At 35.8% G+C, this 22,049-nt stretch overlaps 1 long non-coding RNA gene across 8 annotated transcripts in view; it reads left to right on the forward strand.

The window, feature by feature from the left end:
* The window catches only part of LOC106033253 (uncharacterized), a 416,430-nt gene that overhangs the window by 35,692 nt on the left and 358,689 nt on the right, over positions 1 to 22,049 (forward strand). The gene's annotated exons all lie outside the window — the stretch shown is intronic.

A 22,049-nucleotide genomic window follows, 5' to 3' on the forward strand; every position in this document is an offset into this window, starting at 1 on the left:
TAGCCATCTCAGTGGAGCAAAATGCAAAAAATTATTTTTAAACAGTGGAAAACAACAGTGATCCATGCATTAGGAAAGACTATGAGGAAATGAAATCAAAGAGGAATGTTTTAGTTAAAAATTATTTTCTCAGGAAAAAAAGTGTATCTAACATGCAAGAAATTTTATGTTGGTGTGGCTCATTTTTGAGTGGGCAATGCTTTATATTTTAAATCGTAGAGATGTTAGTAATAGCAGATTATGTGGTTCCACATATTGTGTCAGTAGTCATATGATTTAAAGGTAACTCTTGATGTTGCCAAAGGGCTTAATCATCTTGGTTTTCCAGACTCGTTAGTATCTACGTGTATGTGAAATGTCCTTTTTCAACATAACACTGCATATTTATATTCTGAAGTTTAATAGATGTCTAAGTATAGTACCAAATGCGAAAGATGTGTCAATTTAATGGTCTGAAAAAGGGGGGATGGGGAAGTAAGAAACCAAATGGGCCCTTTACTTGTACTCTTGACTTATTCATTCAAGCATTTTAACTGGCAGACTCCTTCTAATCCCCTGACAGCACCTGGAGGGGTGCCGGTAGAACACCAAAGGGATGGTGGGAAGATATGACATATGACACTGGGGCAAGATCTGAACTCAGACAAATGAAATCTGTCAGCCAGCTCCTCAAAGGCTGCCACAGTTCTTATCACTGCTTGGTTGAGCTGGCTTGATACACAGACTTATTGTATTATTCAGCTGGTTTGATTTTCCTTTTTATGACAACCTTACCCTGGAGACCATCCATCTTTTTGCAGTGCTGGAGAATGACTGTAACTGAATGATATTTCAATATAATTTATAATCCTATACTGTAAACAGAAGTGATGGTTGCTTCTAACCACTGTGAAGAATTCTAATAGTTGTATTTAGAATTTTGTTTTTTGGAGGGTGAGAGGTAGTCTGGAATTAGGGGATTTTTTTATATAGTTTAGTTTAATAGTCTTATAACAGAAAAGCTATGAAAAGCCCTGAAAAAAAAAAATTTCAGAATGTGTCCAGGCAGTTAATGATGCATGTGAACAACTACAGCTGCGACAAATTATTTGCCAGAAGTTTAAATAGTAGGTATTATTATCAGCTTTCTGGATAATGTCCTGGAACGAAGGAGTTAATGGTGAGAAGTTGGGCTCAAGTGAGATATCTGAATCTGAAAGCAATCTAACTAAATTTGGATTCTAGAATCCCCACTTTAAATAAAAGCTTCCGTAAAAGTGTAAAGTAAAATAGGTAGTCTACTGCCTTGTGTGGCAAGCTTAAGCTTGTATTTGATCTTCTTCTTTGTGTCAGGAGAAGGAGGGGGTAAGAATTACTAAATTCCTTAGGAAATGCTCCCAACAATACACTTACTCAATCTGGCAGATTTGAATAAAAAGGATTTGTCCTAGAATGGGAAATAGAAGACCATATCTTTAGCATAACCATTTTTACTTTGAGAAGACAGTCTTCTGGAAATATTCTCCCCACAAAAGATACAAAATAAGATATTAAAAAGATAAGCTACCATTGATCACATTAAAGTACATGTCATTAGATGGAAATCTGAATCATCTGCATTTTGTATTGTTACTTTCGTTGTTTGTTTGTTTGTTTCTGTTTTTAGGGAGCTTGGGGTATTTTTGATGGGTAAACAAAGAGAAAGGATTTACTGATCATGAACAGATATCCCTACCTGACTTAAACAATATATGTCTAATGAATAAATGACCCTAAGAAATGTTGATCCAAAATCTGATTAGAAATGTAACAGACAGAAATGTAACAGATGCCTGCAGTTTTTATAGTAGAATCACTGACCCTGCCTTCTTTTATGGAACTTGGTATGCTTAGATTGAGACGTACTGCACTGAAATAAGTGTAAATAAGTTCTTGGTGAGATTGCTTTTCTGAATATTCATTCAAAATGCACCAACCAGTGGGCTTACTTCAGTGTGTTGAACATATGGGTTTTAGTGACTGGTTTCCACTACTGATTGTGTCAGGTTCTGTTCATCTTAGCACTGTTAGTCAGTACAAAACAAAGACATACAAGCCCATCTTTGTTTCTGTATCTAGCAAAAATTGGCAGAAATGTTGCACTTTGTAAAGGTGCTGGTTGCAACAATGAAATTAAGAACTAAGATTTTCACCATTGTCTTCATTCTGGCTCTTCCTGTGTATTCTCTCCAGCACAGCTGGGAACATTGTGCAAAATGGCTCTTACAAAGGCTGCTGCTTCGTTTCTAGACACATTGTTGTAGTTTTCCAAAGCTGTATATAAAATCTTTGGTGAAATACATAGATCTTATACTTCCAAGGAAAAAACAGACAAAGAGCAATCACAATCCAGCGGATGAAAAAATTAAATTACACTTTTCCACTGTGATTTCTACAAGTTCTCAAAGGATTGTTTCATTTTTCCTTTCCAAATTTTGTGCTTATTACTAATTCACACATGCGGAAAGTATTTTTACACGAAAAAGCTGTAAACATATTTAATGGGATCAGTTCTTGTCACACATCCTTATTGATGTTACTTAAAATGACTTAAAATTTTCTTAAAATCTTTATAATGATAGGGTTTGTATTATTGAAATCACAGAATTGTAGGGGTTGGAAGGGACCTTGAGAGATCATTGAGTCCAACCCCCCTGCCATGTTAGTGTTTTCTTCTGGAAAGTTGTTGGAAATTGATATGATGAAACTGAAGAGCATTATTCCTACAGGTATATAGATGTCATTTATTTACAAGGTGTTATCTATACATGAGTAATATTTTTTTTTCCCCATGTTTGCTGCATTTATATTCCCGATTATGTTGAATGTAATGGTAGATATATACTTCCTGTCCGAGGGAGTTAATCTTAATCTTCACATGAATTACGTATCTGAGGAAGAATAGTAAAGACAATTTCATTGAGATTTGGAGAATTACTGTTAAAACCCTCAGATACATAAAAACACTAAGTGACTTGGCATGCATGCACATTTACATATTGAAATCAAATGTGTTCTTTACAAGACATTTTTCAGAGTTTTTCTTTGAAACAGAACAAGTCCAAATATGCCTTAATTTTCCATTACCTTAGAGCTTTAGCATATTGTAGCAAAAATAAATATGGTCAGATTCATCATGCACTCAGTAAACCTCTCTAAAATGTATTTCATATTGTAAATACTATGCACTTACAGTGACTAAAGGTATCTACAAATGTGTTCTATTATCCTCTCAAACTTTTTTCCTTTTTTTTTTGTTGGTTCAGAAAAGATTAAAACAAATATTTTCCTTTCGCTACTTATTGTCTTCTAGAAAAATCAGTTTTTCTTGAGTGTCCTCAGTTAATACCCACATAATAAATTCTGTGAGTCTGTAAGCCCATGGAGCCCCAGGTCACTGAGCATATAGCTGGACAGATCAGTTCAAGTGAGAGCAGAATTTACTCCACTTGACCTGAAGTGATTGATCTCAAGAAAAAAAAAAATTACATAAAACTGCCATAAAATAATTATTTCATGTCATGAAGATTGGAAGAGGTAATAAAACAATCTACTTCTAATTGGAAGAAGAAAATATTATAATATTGATTTGTTTATATTACGGAATGCTAGCATGACACTTATTTCTAGCACTTGTCAGTACTTTCTTTAACTTCATGTTCAGCAAGATTCATCTCAGAGCAGGAAGTGTATCAGCTTAAAAACACCACTGTGCTTGGATGTCTTAACAGTAACCTCCCTGAGATTGTGCCCATTTACTATTGAGCAGTTTGAATTTTCACTCCTGCCAGTGTGTGAGATTCTAGTTTTACAGTGTTTCCCTCTAGGTACAAGAATTGGACCCATCAAAATAACATTCTCTTCCGTGAATTCAGTTGATTTATCCTTTTTAACTGGAAAGCATAAATAACAGGAGCAGGATAAATATTCAGTATTTATATAATATTAATAATCAAATAATTAAAATATTTGAGTAATTAAAATTAACTTTTAGAATGTGATTCAGTGGAGTTTGTTTTACCATCACTGGTTAAGCTTAATGATATTTTGAAACATGCCTAAAATTCTTTAATGAGGCAGCCTGCTCTTCAGTGTTTAATTTTTTTTAATATTATAGTTACACATGTAAAGTACAAAGAGAGGCAATGTACAAAGGCTGTAACTGAAATAGAAGTGTACAGTATAGCTCAATAGTAATCCCATTAAGTAATTCTATTTGCTGATGCAATAAAAGGCAATTCAAGAATACAGTCTTTTTTGTACACGTCAAATGGTTCTATAATAATTCAAATGCTGACAGTTGTCATTGTTCTGTGACTGGCAAACAAAGCAACTGTTTCAGTGTTTGATCCGTTTTTTATTGTTACTGTGTAAAATGACATACCACCTCAAACATTTACCAAAAATAACAGGGAAGTTTTTTCTATACTGTGTTCAAGTGAACTATCAACTGCTGGCACTTTCACATTTAACAGCAGCTAATCTACAAACAACACTAACGAAAACTGCGCTGCCCCCTCTCACCAGTATCTGGTATTTTTCTCTGACCAGTGGTGAGACATGTTTGTGTTTTCAAACTCTGCTGCTTGATCTTAGTTTTATTAACATGAGAAGCCCTCAAAGCAATATGTTCTCAAAGACCCCATTTTGAGCTCCTTGTTACAGGGTTGTTCTCATATATTACAGTACTCCCATATACCACTGCACGTGCTGTAATTGGAGGAGAAGAATTAGTAAAGCTCCTAAATGTCTGGGTTCTCTGATTTTAAAAGTAAAATATTCTTGAGATATTTCTGGAGAAAGGAAGGTCATTGAATGTTGCAAGGTGTTGTTTCAACATCTCTCAAAATAGGTTATGTTCTGAAGTCAGGAGTATTTGGGAGGTGGACTGGACTCTTTCACAAGACAGTCTATTCCAGGAAAGAGTGAGAGGCAGATTCTTTCAGAGGTATGGTAAATAACTCTGCACTGGGCCTCTGCACTGGCGGTGTGGTATAGCAGTGAAATACTAATGTGGATTTTGGGAAGTGGACCTTATTCTGTGGTCAAACACACAAATGTGTTAATTCCTAATCCCTTCCTCTAAGAAAACACAAAAAAGATTGTGTGCTTATACTTCATCTAGTGCACTTCAGTGTGAAAGCGTAAGGGAATGTTCCAGCTAAGGTGGTATTGCAAACTGAGCAAAAGCAGTGGCTGTTACCCTGGACAGCAGCAAGATACTGTTGATAACACAGTAGCTTCCATCGCCTGCCATCACAAAACCCACTGCCTTAGAACACTATCTTAGATAGAAACAGGCAAGTAGCATCCTGCTGGTTGTGCAGGTATTCAGCCATTATCAGAACCTATAGTCTGAGAATGCAAGAGCAGGCTGAGGAAGAACTGTTTGGTGGGAGGATGAGTACTGTAGGGGGAGGATGGAGTAATAGAGGAACATGGGATTGACATGTTAATGTGAGAGAGATGAGAGGTGTCCTAAAATAGGATGAATGTAGAGTCCTAATTTGAGGATGAATCTGTCTAAGAATAGACCTGCATGGAGCCTTTTCATTTGGAATCTCTTTTCACACAGATCTTTATGTAATACTACACTGAGTGACTTTTCACAGTTGACAAAGCCTTAGATAATTCAAGTATCTATACTCAGCACAGATCAGTACCACAGGGATTAACTGAAGGATCCAAGAGGGTAGAAATTTTATAGTTTAGCCCAAGCAATACACCCTGTGTTCTGTAACCTTCCATGCTTGTGGAGTTCTACTGTTCCTAATTCTGAAGATCGACATAAAATATCTTGGACGTTCCAGCTCCAGTTCAACTGATAAGCAACCACTATGCTTTCTTTCCTCCCTACCCAATGATCTCTGTCCTCTGAGACCACCAGTTAATTCTGTCCTGTTTTTTCTTTCTTCGGACTTTAAATTCTTGAGGCAGGGATCATCCCTTTCTCCGTTTTTTTTTTTTTTTCTCTTCCCTTCCCACCAAAACTAAGAAAACTGTCAGAACATTAAAAAAAAAAAATGCAGTAACAAATATTCCCTTTTCAAATAGAATCATTACCATAGCACAGTTATCCTTCAGGTACTAGCAGCTGCAAATGGAACAGGGAGATGTTAGTGTTCACTTCTACTGATCTCATTATACAAACCACTAAGAGAAGCAAGGGAATACATTGGGAGAGCTTTCATGTGGTTAAAGCAACAGGGGAAATTCATTCTTTGATATCTCCTTGTACGGTGTATCAAGCTCACTTTGTGTCTGCCCCTCAAAAGGCAAGGCTGTAAAAATATTACAGGATTGTTGAAAGGGATTGGAAAAATGAAAAAAGTCTCTAATTAAATGTACAGAAATATACTTGGAAAGTGTTTCTCGGTGTTTTTAAGTTCAAAACCAGACCACCTATCCGAACCTCCTCATTAAGAGTCAAATTCAATTTTCATGCAGAGAGCTTGATATCAGGTTTCTATGTATCTAGACGCTGTACTTATTACTTTGATTTCTGTATTACCAATGTGCCTAACAACCACTGATTGATATGTGTGTATGTGACCTAATGACCTTGGCAAGGAAAAGTCAGCATCACCATATTTTATATTGGGAATGAAAGCTCAGATGTTAAGAGGTTTCTCCACAGTCACCTAGAATGCAAGACACAGTCCCTATCTCTGGAATTCCATGTCATCCATTAAGCATACAAGAAATGTTCTTTCATTCAGAAAAAAAAAAAAAAATTTTTCCCCATATGAAGACAGTATGCTTTGTGCCTTGCTGAGACACTCTTCTATTTGCATAGTATGCAAAAAAAAAAAAAAAAGGCAATTTAAGATGGAAAGCAAAGTTAATAGTATCCTTTTTTGTTGTTGTTTATTTATTTATTTTGAGTAGTTGTGGCAGATAAAGCCATGGTAAAGCTTGAGAAAAACTGTAATAAATCCTGACAGAATCTATGTGGATTCAGGTGTCAAAAATAATAGTGGCTATGTATAATTCATTGCCCTTCAGAGTATTACAGTATATATAGCATAGCATATGGAGAGGAAATGTAGCCCTTTTCAGGCTACTGGAGAAGTGTATTTTCTTTGGGGTTTGCTTTCTTTCTCCATTAGAAAGTGTTTGTTAAGTCCCTATGCAGCTGATTCTTGCTCTTCAGAGGACTCATCTGCATAGTCTTTACTTCTACACTGTTTCCAACCTAGGGGGTATATACTGAAGTCTGACGGTGGAAAGAGATGTGTGCATGGCCACTTTGGTGGGAACTCCAAGTTATCATCATAAATAGATGTATGGCTCCCTTAAGAATTTAATTAGTCATTTCACTTGAATCATTCACTGGGAAAAAGACACTGTACTGGCAAACTTTTAATCTAATTATCTAGTATTAGTCTATTATCTAGGAGTAGAAGATGTTCATCTCCAAATAGAAGATTAACATTATATTTCAGCCAATAGGAGTACTAGTCTTTGAGGTAATGCATATGGTTTTGTAGTGCTCCCTATACCCATTAAAACAGAAATCTTAGAAAAGAAAACAACAACAACAAAAACTGAGGTTAAACAATGCTTTGTGGAATTTAGTTACATGTTGTAAAATTGAATGAAAAAAAATATATGAAGGAATTAGCCTGTAAGAGTGAGAATTAAATATATATATATATAAAAGAAATATGCCTGTTGAATATATAAAAGTATATTTATTTATAAACTGCCTGATAAGGTGTCCTCTAAATAAAGTACAGTTTTCAGCCATTGCATGATAAAAAATAAGTATGCCTACCTGAAAATATTGTGATAAATAGAATAATGAGGCTATATTTTAATTTTACTAAATTACTGGGAATAGATGTAAAGATTTATTTCACAGAACAAAAGCATTTAAGCAGGAGTTTATATTACTGTTATGCGTCAGTGATAGTAACACTGGGACTTCAGTCTGCATTACTACAATGATTAATTAAAGGCCTTGTTCAGGATGAGTGAACATCATTATTGTTTTTAAATAGGAAAGGCAGATAACCATTACTGATTATTCCTCAATTCCCAGTCTCACTTGTTAAAGACTAAAGAATACTAAAGTAGGTTGTGTAGTTTTCATGAAGCTATAAATGGAGCCAAGAACAATACAATTAATATGCAACACATATTAAAGTTAAGAGTGAGAGCTGGATTAGTTTAAAGTTACAAAAATGCTGTACTACTGTAAGTGAAAATGACAGTCATTTTTATTAATAAGGTAAAAAAATTTAGACCATCGCTGTCATTTAAACAAATGTTTTAGAATGAGTTCAAAGATGCAACAGCATTACTTAAAGTATATATGTAAACAGAATCTAACTAGCTAGCCCTAAATATGAAATTCTGTAATCTTGGGTGCTTTATATTGGTAAGAACACACTGAAATACAAACCTGTCTGCTAACTCCTTGACTATTAGAGATGGCGCACATTGTTTAGAATCAAAATGAGTGAGAAACGCTGTTATTGATTTGGCTGAAATCAGAAACTATAGCCATAAGAAGTTTACATTAAGGATTCCAGCAGGCAAAATCATGGCTTTTGAGGGTGATAAGCAAGGAGAGCTCCAGTAAAGATTTTTATATTCATCTTGCAGAAGAAACTTTATTCTGCATGCTTGAGCGGTTGGTTTGGATTCCTAGATAAGAGAAAAGAAAGTAGATTTCTTAGTTCTGTCAACTGTATAATAGGTGCAAATTGTGCTAGCCTTACAGTCTGACAAAATAAATAAATAAAAAATCTATGTGCTGTGCATAAAGCTTTTAATCCCACAATGCTCAGAATGGAACTAGAATGTAGGAAGTGTTGTATATACACCTATGCAATTGCAATAATTAGAAATTAATGTCATGGAATAGGATTCAAATCACTCTAGACAAAGCTGATAGATTTAATCACTAGATAAATTAGCTGGGAAAAAAAATACATTCTTTGTTGTGAGAGGCCTTGTCCAAGGCTGTAGGTTCTTGCTCAGGATGTGTAGTCTCAACTGCTTTACAGAAGAAGGTATTTATCTCTTTTTTTTTTTTTTAAGAGAAACATGGTGATGATAATAGTCTGAGCATTGTCAAGGGATCAGATGCTTTAAATATGATCAGTAAGGATGGAGTGCAATCTTTTATTCTTTCTTGTATTTTATTGATAGCAGGCCCAAGAACAACGATCTTGTTCAGGCTCTCAGCTTTCATATGTGCTCTGCTTTAGTAATATAATTAAGTATATGGTGAGTGTCCTGCTTTATACATCCACCTGAATTTTCCAGCATGATTTTCCCCTTCAGTGTCATGACTTTTTTCTGTCCAGAAGCCCTAAATGGGACAGCAAGGTGTGGTATGGTGGCGTGTAACAAATACAGAGGGAGTAGCTCCCAAGCATATTTTGCACCAAAAGGAGTCCCAATAGAAGACGTGTTTTGCTTGGTTCTAGCTATTTTTGCATTATGAAAAGAACTTGGAGGAACATTTGTTCTTACAGTATAAAAAGAGGAATAATATAGCTCTGCTCCTCATGCTGTCCTCTGTGGATGGCCTTCCAGACAAATAACAAAAACAAGGAAAGTCACAGTTATTTCTGATTATTAGAGCATTAATTTCAAGACATCTATAAGTTACAGAAATGCTTTTGAAATTAATCCATTTAAACCATCAATGGTCAGAGAAGATAAAAGATGAACTCTGTATTATGGGACATGCTTGTACCAATAAGAAAAACTTATCTTTTATTTTTTTTAAGTAGAGAAGCGTTTTAAGAAATTGGGGGGGGGGGGGGGGGGGGGGGGGGCAGATATTGCAAAGAACATAAAGTAATCTTTGTGGTTCTCACTGGACCATTATATTCTGTTATTTGTCCTTTAGAAAAAGTGAAAGCACAGCTGAACTGGAGCTACTTGCGTAACAGTCTCAATGACTAAGAATTCAAATTCAAAAGGAGATGTAAGCAAACAAAAACTTCACCAAAAACCATAAGTTGGCAGATAACAGAATATAGGCAAGTAATAGAGATAATGTGTTCTAATAAATAACAGATGTCAAGCAGCAAACAATGAAGGGAAGATGGAGGATGCTGGTGGTAAAAGGATTCTTGTAATAACACATTACAAAACTTCAGAACGTGTGTAAAAGAGAACAACCAATAACAGATCAAAGATAATGTGGTGGTGTTTTGTTTTTTTTTTTTTCAAAAAACCCATAGCTTTCAGGATGTTACCTGAGTACTCAAAACTTGTACAAATGTAATCTCAACCGAAACTGTGAGGCTGAAATTTTGGAGTTCTTTCTCCTTCCTTCAAAAGGAAGACTTGCTTCCTTCAGCAACGCTGAAGAATAACTTCCAAAAAACTGTAGCACCGATGACCTGTGAAGAATATCTAATGTGGAGAAAAATACAGAAATGTATCACCATTGATGCATGAAATCTTTCAGATGTTTGGTGTGATAAAAAGAAGACCTTCCGTGTTCATGAAGGACATTAATTATAATCTTTATACAATAGCTAGGGGGAAATAAAGCCACACTTGTGTTGGCTACAAGTTTGTCAAACAGATGCAGTTCTTTTCTTTAATAGATATGAAAGCAGCTGAAATTGAAAATTGATTCAGAGATCTGCTTTAGTTGAATGAAGATTGAGGTCTGTGTCTTGTGCCTTTTTTTTTCTTTTTTAATGTGATGGTGTGCACAAGTCTCTTGGTAAACTCAGTTAATTTTGTATGTTTTGTTTCCAGTGTGTGGGCTTTCTGAGGAGGACTGGGTATTATCTGAATGTGTGTGATGTGACCCTCAAAAAATAATTCTGATATTTAAATGCTTTAAAAATATATATATATATGTATATTTTGAAATAACTCCTTATTTAGAAGATCCACATTCAGGTTCCACAGCTACTCTCTCAGGATGTTTGCAAGGAATGGGTTCCTTGTTCTCTAGTTTACATGAATCTATAAATCTTTATGAAAATTTATGGCATATTTTTGGCTTTTTATTACAGAAAATTGTCAGTTACATCTAATGGTGTTATTCAGTGTCCAGTAAAGTTACTGATAGCCATGCTGTTTATTTTTCCAGGCATAGAATCAGGTTTACCTCTTTTTTGCTGAGTATTTTGTATTTGACTTGAGTCTGTTCTCTGTTTTAATACAGTAGCTTTTTCGAAGTTGAGTTTTCCATGCTACTGTAGTAGAAATTTATAAAATTTTGAGAAATCATACCTCTGCCCCAACCCTGATACTTAATTGGTAGTTTTTTTTTTTTACAGGTATTTTTTCTTCAAGCAATAAAGGTATTACAGACTTTAATCTGAAGGACTTTGTTCATTCTTTACATATGCTAAACTGTTGTTGGCATACTTGCATTGGCAAGAATGTTAAGTGTGTTTCACTGTAGTAGGTGGAACTGTATTTTGAGTACTGTTCTGCAATACACATAGGATTTTTGTGTCAAATAGCTAGCAATCAGAATCCTGTTCCTTGGAAGAAATTATGAGAATAGCTAGGTGATTCTTGCCTGCTCTATGTGTGTTAGAATAGTTTTCTTTTGAATGCCTTGGTATGGCAAAAAGTTCTCTCTCTCTCTTCCTGAGCAATGTGGGTTTATGAATCAGATCATCTTTCAAACAAAAAAATGAGTCCTTTTACTTGAGATAGTCAGCACACAAAGGTCTTGATCCAAACAAGTCTGCCCACTTATCCAAGTAGACATTGGATCCACCTTGTACCACCACTTTTCAACACAAGGTGAATGCCTTTCAAGGGATTGTATCATTTACCTCCAGTGGCTTTAAAAAGAGATTTCCCATTAAACTCCAGGATGCTGCCTGACATGTACAAAGATTTTAGATGAAGAGCTCTAATGGGAGGCTTTTTTTTTTTTTAAGCTTGCACTCTAATCTTTTACATTTGATTATGGGGAGATTAGGACATTCAAGAGTTTTTGTGGACTTCTTCTGCAGTAAAATAAATTTATATTCTGTTGGCATATCAAACAATTATACTGAAAATGAAAAAGTCGAATAAAATAGATCAAACAGCTGAACAATGTAAATTCAAAGCCATTTAGCTGAGTAACATCAACTGACTGTAAATGATATCTTTATATATAGCCTTTTTGAATGATCTATCTCTATATATATAACCTGTATCTTTCACTTATAAATACACAGTGATAGTCCTCAGTTCTCCCAGTTTTTCCTGCTAATACCAAAGAAGGGGTTACCTGACCCTACTGGAAGGACAACTGAAGTGTTTAGTTCTTCTATATCATAATTGAAATTCTGTATGATAAATAAATCCTTACATCTAAATATTTATTCACTGATTTCTCAAAATAGCTGTTGTTGTTGTTGTTGTTTCTGTGTAGTATTTTTGATTTAAATGCTACATTTCAGGCTACCCCAATAAGGTGTTTTGTTTTTCTTCCTTCCCTGCTGTTTTCTCTCTGTGTCTTCCATCCACAAGTTCTGTTACAAGTCAATCAAAACATTCTCTGTTTTTTGAGGGCTTGCATACAGAACTGAAACATCCGTAATTTTCCCACCTGTAGTAAAGCTCACTCTGGAAGGCTAACTGTAGGAAAAAAAAAGTTGAAAGTTGAAAAATAGTTCATTAAATGTTATTTCCACAATAATGTATTGTGAACAAGTTATTGTTCTATAAACACATTGCTGTAAATTAGAGAAGAAACAGGCTAAAAATATTTCAGAGCAGCTGCCTGAAATGGTTTCAGTTCCGTGTTGAGGATGACAAAAGGAGGTGTTTGACTTTCTTGAGGCTGTGTAGTCGCATATTTTAACCATGAGAAAAGTTTGAATGATACCACTGCCATCGTGAGGCAAGTCAGAGTATAACAGCTGAATTTCTATTCAAACAAACCGTTCAGATAGTAAATGAGACTGAATATCATTCATTTCACCTTGTTCAGTCTTTGTACTTCACTATGGTTAAAAATTAGGTATTCTCTCCACTACCAAAAGCACAAGTGCTTGCACAGTAACATTAGTTCTTTAAACACATACACAGTTGCATAGCCTTAATGTTCAGGAAAAAAAAAAAAGGATTTACTTTCATTTTCATGTACAGAATGAATGCAGACAGACTGAGGGGACAGTGCTGAAAAATTGTCAGTACTCATTTTTTTATCTTAAAATATCCTATTTTTAACATTCACGTTGTTAAGCAATGAAATTCCATACATGTGCAGAGGCAAGTCATTTATTTGGTTTTTGATGAGACTCAAATTCATTGAGTAGAAATCCATTGAAAACATAACATCTGGCTGGGGAAATTGCTCAATGTAAATTGCTGAGAAAGAATTCTGCAAGTACCTGACTTTTTCTATACTCTTTCCTAAATAATGGTTCAGAGCTATGATAGTTGGACAATTAGGGAAAATAAGCCTTTTACCTGAGCTGTTACAGGTGCTCTTATTTTTGTGGTAGCGTTGTTTGTTTTTGGAAGGCACTTGAATAAAATGGTCATTGATATGTTATTAGAAGACTAATGGGAAAAATTATTTGTAGGTTTGTTTCTACACATGGGGTTGGAAAACTATTCTGCATAACTTTCCTGAGACCACGCTAGGTTTAATTCTGTGTATTCAAATATTACAGGTCATTTGCAGAATCAGCAGCACAGAATGGAGAGAAAGGAATCACAGTGAAGTAATTCATAGTCACAATAATTACATTCAAATATTTTACTCTTTCTCATAGAAATAAAATGAAATGTCTTTCCAAGACAGTGGCATGCATAGTTGAGTATTGCAGCCGCATGCTTTCCAGGACGACCATCGTTACAGGCTTTCATGCTTCAACCCATGCTCTTTGTTGTTGTCAGCTTCCTGTACTTTAATTCCACTGACTTCAATCATTGCTGAATCTCAGTGTCTCCTTAGCCTTGCTCTGCTCTCCTTGGTAGGTGTGAATGTTTTTGCAGTAGGTCCATTTGACACACAATAGATCATAGTGGTTGGCTCTGCTATACATTGTAGGAGCTTGGCATCCTCACAGAACACTAAGAAGGTTCTGCTTTTATTTCCAGTAATTGCACATCTAGAACTCTTTCCTCCTCTGTTTTTATTTTCAGTATTTTTTTCCTTGTATTGGATTTTACTGGCTTTACTTTGTTACTTACCTAAGTGGATTTCTGTTTTTTTTTTTTTTCATATTCCCTGTGAGGAAAGTCTTTTTCCACTTTTTTTTCTCTCTCTCTTACTAGTGTTGTCCCTTGACTTTGCAATTCTGTTCAAGTTTCACTAAAAGCAGCATTTACATGCTGTTTCTAGAAATTGTCTGACTTTACTAATCACTTTTTTTGCTGTTGTATAATGCATGGTACCTTCCAACTTCTATTCACAGAGTGTCTTTGAAATGGCCAATGGGAAGGTTTACTTTAAAATTTTGTCCTTTGCCCCTCAAATTCAACATTTAGTATCAATGTGTTTCATGCTTTAGGATCATTTATTGCTTTTTCTGTATACGTTAGCATGTAATATGGTAATTTTTAAATACATTTATTTTGAAGGTTGTAATAAATGTAAACAAGGTCGCACATAGGACATATTCAGTCTTATATAGCTACATCAGTATTTTAATGAAAATTTATGGGTATGATCCAGTATAAAATTCTGCACAGTGATTCCCAGAAGATTTAGGGAAGCTTTTCAACAGTTGAATCATGAAGTTTTATTTTCAGTTTCAGGAAGGGAAAACTCATTTAAGGCTTTCAGGGTTCAGTGATTTTAAAATTAAGCCACTACAAAGAACTACCACAACATGTTTTATCCATGTGGAAGCCTAGACAAGATGACCTAAGCTGGAATTGCTTGTCTATAGGTTTCATTTCTCACATTACTGGTATGTAAACTATTATGTCAGAGAAAAACTGTAATGTCAATAAGGAAATGCCTTAGTAAAAGTATTTGCCCCCCCCCCCCCCCCAAACTGTCCACTGCAAAGCACTTTGTTTCGTGAAATCCTGATTAATTTTTCCTGTGCACCTGTGTGTGCCAGTGTTCTGAAGGAACTCCACACAGGCAGATTTGGAGTGCTTTTTAGAAGTTTTAAGGCAGCAGCCCTCCTTGCTGGGTGAGGGCAGATTCTGCTTCTATTTGCTTACCAAGATTTATATTTGAACTTCAGTGAGAAAGAGGAGAAAGCTTGTTGTCTATGCAATCCTTTCACATTCTGTTGGAGTTTAGCAGCCTGCTATTCTGTTCTTCCCTGCTAGCACAACTTCTACTTCAATAGCAATTTGATTCAAACACACTAGATCTCACCAGGCTATTGTCGATACATTCTTTGCGGTCAATTCAGTCCTGAGTATAGGCCTGTGCCTAAACGATCATAAAAATTGCATATGACAACTGGCAAGGAAGCTGTCAACTACTGCCAAGGTCTTTGACAGGTCTAAATGCTGCAAATAGATACTGAAAACAATGAGCCTGTAGTTTCATTTGATCTAGGCTGGACTTCCAGGGACTTTCATCTATCTACATTCACTCTAATTCAAAATCCGCTTGTAAGTCAGAATGAATCTGGCTAACCTATGCCAATCATATCTAGAATACCAGCATTTGATATGTATGTGCATGAGCAACTTGAATATGCTGTAATATTATTGTTTCTGGTACATGCTAATAAATGTATCTTGTATTACTTCCTGTATAAAGAAAGACATATCTGTTAAAGTTTGGAATCTAGTCTCCCATGGTATTTGTTTGGGCAGCAATATGTATGGGTTGTGCCATTTACTAGACTGCTGGAACAGAGGAAAAGGCAGTGACAGCTGTCATGTAGAGTGAGTGACAAAAGAGCAGACCTTTAAGGATCAGCCAACACTTACCATAGCTAGTGGGTAGATGATGGCTTCTTGCCAAAATGTAGATTTACTTTGGTTTTCTGAGAGCAAAATATCCTGCCATTAACAGAAAGTTCCCTGTCTTGTCTTTAGGATCAGCAATTTCAAACTCTTTAGAAATATATCTTAAATTAAAAGTGACTGAAGGTGATAGAAGAATATATCACAATTTGCTACTGTGCAGGAAAGCAATCATTGAATTGTAGATTTATGATAACGCTGAAAAAAAAATACAGTGCACAGTAATTGTCAGTGCTATTTAGTTTGGAGAAAGGACGTTGTATTCTTAGTGTATTATGAATTACAAAAAAAAAAATAAAAATAAAATAATAGGGTAAGCAATGCTTGAAGTTGACTGAGAAAGTCAAGAGAAAGTAGATAAGAGAGTTTGTACAGAGAAGGCAGGGACTGGGAGTGGGTTCCGTGCAGAATCCCTGAATGCATACATCGGTCTTGAGAAGAGGAGACTGAGAGAAGACCTCATCACTCTCTACGGATTACTGAAAGGAGGTTGTAGCGAGGTGGGTGTCAGTCTCTTTTCTTAGGTGACAAGTGCTGGAAACAAGGTACTCCTCTCAAGTTGTGTCAGAGGAGTTTTTGATTAGATGTCAGGAAGAATTTCTTCATGGCAAAGGTGGTGATAAATTGGAACAGGCTTCCCAGGGAAGTGGTAGAGCCTCCATCCCTGGAGGTATTTAAGAGGTGTGTGGATGTGACGCTTAGGGACATGGTTTAGTGGTGGACTTGATAGGGTTACGTGATAGTTGGACTTGATAATCTTACGTTTCTAACCTAAATGATACTATGGTTCTTTGATCAGAAAAAGTTCACTTCTTTTTGTCCCAGGAAGTACTTACTGCATGGCATTTCTGCATGTCACACCCTGGAATGATACCCAGCATCTTTCCTGAATGTAATATACATTACTCCCTCCTGCGGACATGCCTCCCATTAGACAAATAGCTTCTTTAGTTAAACCATTTCCTAATTATTAACACTGAACAAAATATAAACCACTCTTCCTGAAAAAAGTTGTCAAGTGTAGTTGGGCTTTTTTTTTTTTTTATGGCTTTATAAGTAGATGAGAAACATTTTCCTGTACAGACAAAAGCCAACCTTTACTTTTATAACCATAGACAAAGCCACTATCAGATTAAAGAACGTGAACAGAGAATGGATAGAATGAAACAAAACCAGACATACAGAATACAGGCTTTACAGTTCAGTAGGCAGCTTGAACTCTGGAAAACCAGCAACCACAAGAGAGATGATCTAAAATAGTCCTTATTGGCTGGTGAGATAAAGCAGGTCTAGAATCCAGCCTTGAAGAGCCTAGCTGCAGTTTTATATTCATTATTACTTTGTTTGAAAGAGGAATAGATTTTTAAAATTTCTCTGACGTTTATGCTAAACATGGGAATTGAAGGAGAAACTGATCAAAAGATAGTCTTCATTAGCTGTGGACTGTAATGTTAAGGAAAAGATAATCATTTGGCTTGCTGGGAGTATGGGAAACAGGTGCACTGTTAAACAAAGAAAACTAAAATAAATTGTTTCCTTTCATATTTCCTGAGACATTTCATATTGCCCTGGATCAGTAAGACAGAAGACACATTACGCTTCTAACTAGTATTCTGATTTAAAGAGGGCTATAAACACCTTTCTTTACCATACAATTTGCATAAAGGCTGTCTCTGGTCTAATAAAAGGGGTTAATTTGTGCATTAAGCCTTTTTGGATGGAAATTAGTGGAAATAATTAAGATGTGGACTGATATATGTGGACTGTATATACTGATACAAAACAGGAATTCTTCTTTGCCACTACACTTTTAAAATTCTCATAAGTCCTCTAATAATAGAGAATGTTTGTTTACTTATGCAAGGCATGGTTCTTCCCAACTGGGACAGACTTTATCATGATTCATACCCTCCCTAACTGCCTTCAGTGTTTTACAGTTGCCTCTAGGACCCCTGGACTGTAATGTTCTGAATAGGCAAAGATCATAGCACTCCTTTAAAGGGTCAGTTGTAGAACTCAGTTTAATTGTCAGATCTGCTTTAATCATAAATTCTGGTTGGAAGGATAATAGTTGCAGTTTAAATTAGCAGATCTGATGCCGAATGTCTTTTTTTTTCACAGTAGGCTTGTCTTCCAGATGATATACTCTGATGCAAAACTCTTTGAAGTCACTTGAGTTTTCTGTTATGTCAAGAACAAACCTTTGGCCCAAACCTTTAGCTTCAATCTCAGTTGTGCTCATTTGTCCAAAGACATGACAAATGTTTATTAATGGATAAGTAGAATAGATTTCCTGCAGGTTTTTTGTATTAATATTTTTCCCATGACTTTACATGTCTTTGCATTAATCTAAGTCTTCCTTAGCATTGGGTCTATTGTAGTCATCAGGAGTTGCAATATAGTCTAAGCATAGAGAAATAGCAGTTGAATATTATGGTCATTTTAGTAATCTGTCTATTGCAGTACTTGAACGTGAAGGAATCTCAGTTAAGACCTACCCTCATTCTAACAAATATTATGTGGAAATATTATGAAAGCTCTGATTAATCTAACAATTTAATGTTTGTTTAATCAAGATATTGCAGAGGGACTTTTGTAAAGCTTGATAAATTACACTAAAATTAAATGTGGCAACAGATACAAATTACACCTACCTACATATTCAAATCCTGAGATGTGTATACAGAAAATAGGTAGATTTGTTTACTTTTTGAAGTCACTCAAACTCTGGTTTAATGCAAATGAAATATACAAAGTTCCCAAATGTGAAACTCAATTATATTATAAATATAATTTTTAATCATGAGAAGAAACCATCTAGACTAAAATTTGTTGTGATGAATATTATGATGATACAGGGAACAGAAGTGATGATGCTTGCTAGAAATATTCTCGAAGTATGCACAGAATTATTTTCTGCTGTACTGTGAACTACTTTGAAGAAATGCTGAAATTTGACGTTTTAGTGTCATGTGCCAGAGTACTGATTTTTTTAGTCTTTTAAAATGCATGGAACTTTAATATGCTATGTGAAATTTTCAGGGTTTCAGGTACAAATATTCTACTTTTTTTGTGGACTGTATAATAAAGCTGTATGGTAATTACTGCTCTTTCCCTGCTTCTTCTGGTAACCCTATGCTGTTGCACTTTAAAACAAACTTATGATAAGCAGAAATTTAAGAAGATTTAAGGAAAATAATTTTGTTAAGTAGCTCAGAATTCTGTAAGTCAAACAAATTTTCCAGGTTGCTTTTGTAATATGAAGTGTATATTCATGTCTTTATCCACCAAGATCCTACCTGTTCTTGTATGAGAGTAGGAAGGAGTTTATGATCAGAAATTGAAAGTGGAAAATGAAGCTAAAACTTATAAGTGATATTCTTTTTCATAGAAACTTGGGAAAAATCATTAGGGTACAGTTAGAATACTCCCTTTCTTCCTCAGAAGACTGAGGTACTAGCAGTGTTGGTCAGCTTGCTGCAAAGAGAAGGAGGAGAGAATAACATTACAGCACCTTCTTTATTTTAAATCCCTGAAGATAAATATTATTAACCTAGTAGTAGTAACATGTGTTCCATCATCTAAAAAACAAATCTCTCTCTCTCAGCTGTTATCATATAATTTCTACTGCTAGAAAAGCAGGCTGGGTAGAATTTGGTTTTGTGCACCTGGATTTTCCTAAGTGATTTACAAGAGATGAGTCAGATGTACAGTCTGTGAGGCCAGCCTTGATGTGTTCAGTAGTAGTTTACACCAGCTCTGAGGCTTTAGAAACTAGTATTTTATATTCTTTGTAACTATGGAAAGATTTTCCAGGGGCTAAAAATTTGTGTGACAATCTGCTCCTTTACTACTATTTTTTAGTTCATTTAAATTACAATTAAACTGTATTGTATTTAATTAGGACACTTATTAGGAACTCCATGATACACTGGAAACAAGGTGGTTTTTTGTTTGTTTGTTTGTTGGGTATAAATGGCAAGGTATTATTAGTAAGACTGGCGACAGACCCATTGTATGCCAAAACTGAGACAACTGGAGGTTGTGGTGCCTCTGAAAACATGTAGGAGGAAACAGTGAAGGGACCAACAGCAGGAATGACAGAATAACAGTGTCAGGAGAGTGGGAGATGCTCCATGATGAAGCAGGTATGCCTCAGAAGGGCCTACAGCCTGTGGATGTGCCCATACCACAGCAGGTGTACACCCAAAGGGGCTGTAGCCCATGGAGGTTCCAAACCAGAGCATAGAAGCAGCAGAAGGGAACTGCTTTTTCCTGACCCCAACCTACTGTGCCACATGTTGCCTCACTGAAGAGATTGAGTGTAAGCTGGACAATACTAAGGTGGAAGAAGTGTCTGCAGTGAAGCTGAGGCTGGGAAAGGGGGAGGTTACGGTTTTTAAAGGTTTGTGGGGTTTGTTTCCCTAATCAGTACTAAAATCAGTAACTATTCATGCTTATTGGCAATAAGTTAAGGCAAATTCCCCAACCTGAACGTGTTTTGCCCACAACAGTACTTGGTAAGCGATTTCCCTCTCTTTATTTCAACCTGCAAATTCTCTCACTCTTCATCGTAGCTTCTCCTCTGTCCCATTGCTGGGGTGGAGGAGAATGAATGAGTAGCTAAAATATTTTGAAGACTGAAGTTCCCTCTCCACTCCTTCTTTACTGGCACCAAATCTGTTTTAGCCTTTTTGATATTTTGACTCTTAACAATCTAAATTAAATTGTTATTCTCATTGCAAATCCAAAAATGTATGGAACAAGGCATTATTTTGTTGTTACAAGATTTCTTTTCCTTTTTTTTTTTTTTCTCCTCATTTATATGTTGCTGATGGTAATGATTAACAGTACAGGAGCATATAAATACACGATGGGGTGGGCAGGAAGTAAAGAAAATGGAGCCATACTCTTCTCAGTGGTATGTAGCAAAAATAGAAGAGGCAATTTCAACAAACTGAGATACAGGAAATTCCACTCAAACATAAGAAGAAAAAAATCACTGTGAGAACAGTCAACTACTGGAACAGGTTGTCCGGAAGGGTTGTGGGTTCTCCATCCATCCTGTTTGATATTCAAAACCTGACGTGGATGCAGCTGTGAGCAACCTGCTATTGCTAACCCTGATTTGGGGAGGAGGGTTGGATTAGGCGGTTTCTGGAGGTCCCTTCCAGCTTCACCCATTTTGTGATTCTGTTTTGACACTTCCAATAGGTACTTGCCTTCCCATGAACAGAAGCACAGATATAAAAGAAATATATGTAATACCTACGATTAATGCAGGGCAATGCCACTAATGTCCATAAAAAGCCATCTGAAACTGCCTGAAATGATTGCCTTTGAAAATAAATTGCACTCAAATCACCCAGCTGCAGACAATTTTAGTAAAAACATTGCTGAGCTTATATGTGGGTTGACGATGTTTCCATTGGCTATGGTTTGCAAACCTCCTATTAATTTCTCAGCAGAAGCTGCATAGTCATTCATCTTTAGAACAGCTATTCCAAAGATTTATGGAAGCATAATATGAAAATAAGACTAATGTATTATCTGAAAAGGGCATTAATGTTCGTGCTACCCACAGCATAAATCTGGGGTCAAATGGTCATTCACATCAGAATGGGTAAGGCTCCCTATAGTACTCTCTTAAATTCACACTCACTGACATGCATTTTATTTTACCTGTATTAAGAAATGAGCCAAAGTACATATGTTTCAGTGGTCTGAACCTAAGAATATTATGAAAATAACACCACATGCAAAGACTAGAACAGAAGGAGGCAAATATGCTAAAGAGAACACCAACTTATTTGGAGTTAAATGCTTGTCTTGTATGCAGCAGAGTTTTGTTGAGAGCAAAGAGGTGCTTTTTGTTCTGAGGCAGTGTAGCAACAAGACTTCTTATATGGTGGCTACCAAGAGTGCTTTGCACTCCTTAAGAACGACTAAAATAGAGAACACAGGTGACAGGAGTACCATAGTTGTACTGGGATTAAACACTCCAAATCCCAGTTGGATGAATCATGAGAATAAACTGTGCTTCAGGAACTTCTTGGTCTGCTGTATATTAAAGTGAAACAGTTGTAATTATGCTGATTCGGGCCTTCAGAGAATGACAAGAATGAAAAAAACTTTCATTATGTCTTTTA

The sequence above is a fragment of the Anser cygnoides genome, chromosome 12, assembly GCF_040182565.1.
Source record: "Anser cygnoides isolate HZ-2024a breed goose chromosome 12, Taihu_goose_T2T_genome, whole genome shotgun sequence".
NCBI lineage: Eukaryota > Metazoa > Chordata > Aves > Anseriformes > Anatidae > Anser > Anser cygnoides.